The 5,061-nt window shown below is 38.8% G+C and overlaps 1 pseudogene; it reads left to right on the forward strand.

The window, feature by feature from the left end:
* The first annotated feature begins 306 nt into the window (after nt 1–306).
* On the forward strand, nt 307–2,270 carry LOC102474243 (E3 ubiquitin-protein ligase MYLIP-like; annotated as a pseudogene).
* Nucleotides 2,271–5,061: the final 2,791 nt, after the last annotated feature.

A 5,061-nucleotide genomic window follows, 5' to 3' on the forward strand; every position in this document is an offset into this window, starting at 1 on the left:
TTTTTGAATTATGTACTTTGGAAAAACATAGTTTTCATATGTGCAATGTTTTCTCAAGGTATTAAAAGAATTCTCTTACTCAAAATGTAAAAACATAAAAATAAATACCTTAATTCAACCAGGGAAATTCATCCATGAGTTCTCTAATGGAATAATGAGTCAACTCCGTGCTGTGAAACTCACCTTTGTTTCTAATGTCTGAGCCATCACTGAAGATTAAAGATGATATTCAAGGAGGGCTATTTCTCATACTTTACCTGCTCATTAAATGCCAAGATAGTTTTTTACTCAATTATACATCTGCCAATGAAAATAGTGAGCAAAGACAACATCAAGGCCATGTTTTCCTTTCGATCATTGTTCACTAGTGAATTACAAGGTTGTGAGTCTCCTACAACAATTTATATTGACCCAGGCCTCATAAATCTGGTACAGTAGACTGAGTTGCTGAGCTATATGTTGTGATCATGTCTTTCTACTAACAACATTAATCACTCACTCAAAAGGAGTAGCAGTTCAGGAGTGTTCTATCGCATGCTCCCATCAGAAAGGACACCTTAACTGAAGGCTTAAACGCTTCTCCCCAGAGATTTCTATACTCAGTCCTTTCCCTAGGTTTTCTAAACTAGGTTGTACTGCTTATTCAGCAACATAAAAACTAACAACAACAAAGTAAAGAATTACATATTCCTTGAAAAAAATATTGTATTTGTAAGCCAGAATTTCTAATGCTGGAGATTAAATAAAAAGAACACTCGATGTGTTTTGCACACCACATCTAGATTAACATGAAGCTGGATGTATGTCAGATAAAATGATTTTTATTTTTGACCTTGTGGTAGACTGCTTCTCACTCATTTTTACATGCATAATCTTCTCAAGGAAATACTGATGTTAACTGAAAGCCAGCCAACACATCTGTGTCTGAAGTGTTCCAAGGCAAAAACATTAATGAGTTGAGTAGGTTATGCATCTGACCACCAATATTTTATGTGGAAAAAAGGAAGGTTATGACTAATATGCAGGAAATTATGTTATTTGACACCATATTACATCAGCGAGCAAAACAAAAACATTAGGATGAAATACATGTGATGAAATACATGTGATTGTTTTAGCTATCACATAGTATGATTATACCATTTCTTCCTATTGTTCTCCTGTTCTCTCTGGCATTACTGGGTAGGCCATAAAACATTTCTATCTATTGCCTAGCCCCCCCTTTTTTTTATTACTTTCATGATATGTGTAAGGAGCACTTAGTTTTAATTCTTTATTCACAACAAGCATGATGGCATTTTATTGGGCAGAGACAAAGAGAAAAGTGCTGAGAATTTATTTTTATTTCTACTCTAGAGCACATGCTACACTTTCAGAAAATGTTCTCATTCCTCTTCCTACAATTTGTGATAATTAAAAACAAAAAAAAAACTTGAACAGGATCATTTTAAAGCATACATAGTTGGAGAGGACCAGCCAGACCTCGGCTGAATACAAAGTTTTGCAGATGACGCCAGCAATGGAAAACTTGTGGCACAGTATGACATCCCATGAGGGACAACAAAGGGAGAAATTCCTACGGGGGTTGGAACTGAAGGAATCTCAATTTGTAAAGAAGACTTTAGTCTGATTAATAGAATAGCTTATCCTGTGATGGAGATGGCCATCCAGTCAGGAAAGAATGTGTACTTGACAGTCACCAAGGAGTCCAAGAACAGCATCGTGCTCTGGTTTAAAATGATCACCAGAGGTCAGCAAATGGGCTCTACTGAGAGATCACTGAGACACAAGTCTTCTACAGGCAGGAGCCGTGACCAGTGCCATCATGACGTAGGACAGACTGACATCTCTGTCTCTCAATGAAAACATTAACCTTAGCAAGAAGTACACCTTTGACATCAAGAGGACATCCAAGGAGCTGTACAATGTCAGCGTACTGGACCTGGTCTTGAGAGGTGACCAGAGCCCACCAAGCTTGCCTCTGAAGGTCCTCCAAGGGCAGCATGAGTTGCAGGCGCTGTTTGGGCCTAAGTTCCCAGCAGACAGGGCACTGCAGAAGAAGCTGTACCAGCTAAAGGAGGTCATGCTGGGTGCATGGTGTGCCCCGAGGCGGAGATCAACTCCACCTTCTGCCTTTGCAGCTATACTGTGTGCTTCAAGAGGGCACCACCCAGCTGCAGGTGGGTCCTATCTGTAGGTGGCACATGGAGCACGTGCAACATGTCTATCTGCCCACCCACACCAGTGTCCTCAACCTGACTGACATCTAACCCATCATGTGTGGGTTGGTCGTGCCATGTGTCCATGGACTGTGCCGTTAGAAATTGTAAGAACAATAGACCATGGAGAAAGCAACTACACCAACACCCATCTGCTATAAGACATGAACAAAAAAAAGGAAGAAAAACAAGAGCATAACCACTTCTCACTGCATGTGCAGAACCAACAGTCTCAGGATAGGCACCAGGAGGACTCCGGAACACGGACACATTCCGTAGACTTTCATTTCTTGGTGATCAAGTCAACAAACAGGTAAAATCTTCTTTGATGTCAGTTAAGTGAAAAAGTGGGTCTCTCTTAGGAAGTAGTGCAGTGAGTCTCCTTAATGTATCCCAAGGTAAGTTTCCTACCCATAGCAGATTTGGTAAGAATTAGTTTTCAGAATTTACCTGGTTCTTTTTGTATGGTCATGGAGCTCTTAATTTTTTTTTTTCTTTTTTCTTTTTTTTTGTCAGAGGGTGCATGCACTTGCCAGAAAGAGACAGTCAGTGAGTGGGAAAGTGAGAAATCCACACCCTCACCCCAGCGGGGATGTCCACACCACAATTCCTTCTTCTCCATGTCTCTGGGATTTTGGACAAGTACACACACATACCTGGTGTGATTTTCAAGCTGCCAGGTAGTCAGCCATGTGGGAATCAAGAGTCTTAGCCACTATTTCACCTGCTGGCCCCAGTGTGTGTTTGTGTGTGTGTGTGTGTGTGTGTGTGTGTGTGTTTTAAGTAAATACGTACATATACATAAACTTTTGGGTGTCCCCTCTGTGTCTCAGAGGGGTTCTGGTTCTTTCAATTTCTGTATTCTCAAATATGTTTTACACTCCCACTCAGAAAGGGATTTTTTTTTTTTTTTTTTTTTTGCATAGGGCCTGTGTGCTTTCTGGAAAGAGAAAGAAAGAAAAGTAAGAAATAGAAGGGACCAGCAGTTAGCGTAATGGCTATGTCACTGGACTCCCATGTAGTCGACCACAGTTCGAGTCCCGGACCCGGTGGCTTAAACTCACGCCGGGCGCGTGTACGTGCGTGCCCAAGATCCCGAGAGGAGAATGGAGGAGAAGGGATTGCGGAGTGGCCATCCCCCTGGGGGGTGATTTCCTGCTTTCTGTCTCTCTGTCTCTCTCTGTCTGTCTGGTGAGTGCACGCGCCCTATAGCAAAAACCCTCAAAAAAAAAACCCAAACAAAATAAAATAAAATAAAAAAAGAAAAGTAAGAAATAGAGAAAAATAAGAAAGTGGGAAAGTAAGAAATTACTCCCTGGGGAAATGGCCATGCCTCAATCTCTTCTCTTCCATTCTCCTCTCATGATTTTGGGAATGCATGCACATGTACCTGGGATGATTTTCAAGCCACCAGGTCCAAAATTTGAACCGCCGTTGGCCATGTGAAAGTCCAGTGCCTTAACTACCATGCTATCTGCTGGCCCTTGACTTGGGCTTTTTGGAAGTTAGTCAGCTCGTGGGGTTTCTGAGATGTTGAGTAACCTCAATGACCTTATCAGATACAATACTAGTTCAGTTAAGGCAGGAAACCTACATTGTCACTTTACTGAGATTTCTGTGTGTATTTTTCTTATTACCATAATGTGGCACTAATGTGTTTATGCACTTGTTTCTTTACACATTTCATCAGATAGTAAAACTCAACTTTATTTATCCACATATCAGCATATAAGCCTTTATTCCAAAAACTATTTATCTTTCCACTCGTAAAAAAAAAAAAAGAACTCCATTATACCCTAGAGGACTTCTGTCTTTCATATTTAGGATAATAAAGACTTTAAAGCAAAAAAAAATTAAATAAGAGTTTATTTGTATACAGTTTATCTGACTGATTTCTTTTTGTATTATTGGCAGGTTTGATTACTATCGATAATATTGCCAGTTATACTGAGTCCCCAATAATAAGGTCAATTGACTTGACTTATTAAAATATATAAAATGATAACAATATCCTCCAGCCTTTGAGCAAAAGACTAAAGTTTTAATCTCATTTCTGCCACTGACTGGTGGCGTGCAAAGCTGTGGAATCTCTTAGTTTTATCTGTATGGTAAAGACCACTTTTAATATCACAATCTCATGATGGATATAAAACCAGATTGCTGAAAGATTTGTTCAATGCATATTAAGTCATCTTTAAACCATCTGTACCTGGTCTACATTTTGTTTACAGTAAAATTAAAATGAATCTGTGAGTAATAAAGATGTTTAAATGAATGTTGGATAATACAATTCAAAGCACTAAAAACATACCAATACTAATAATTTGTAAAAATATAATGCAGTATTAGTAGAGCCACCATATCAACGATATATATTTTTGTTATAAAATAATGCTTGCAAATCATTAGGGTACAAAAAATGTGAAGAAAAAAGTCCCTCATAATCTTAGGGGAATTAAGATGATTATTTTAGAATGTTCACTCCAACATTTTTCCTATTCATAAATCACTTTGTAGTGAATGAAAATTTATAACATGACTGACTGCAGAATTCTAATCTATACTGAAGAATAATAAAGAAACCCTTTGGACACATGAAAATTGTCAAATTCATAGAATCAGAGAGTGGAACGATGGTTGCCAGGGAATGGAAAATAGGGAATTGCTAAAGAACATGTATAAAAATTCAGTTAGGCAAGATATTTTCTACACATCTGCTGCACAACATTATACCTAGAATGAACAATATTTCATTGCACACTTAAAAAATTGTTGCAGGGGCCAGCAGATGGTGTAGTGGTTACATCACTGGACTCCCACATGGCTGATGGCAGTTTGATTC

Source organism: Tupaia chinensis, unplaced genomic scaffold, assembly GCF_000334495.1.
Source record: "Tupaia chinensis unplaced genomic scaffold, TupChi_1.0 Scaffold000318_1, whole genome shotgun sequence".
Taxonomy (NCBI): Eukaryota; Metazoa; Chordata; class Mammalia; order Scandentia; family Tupaiidae; genus Tupaia; species Tupaia belangeri.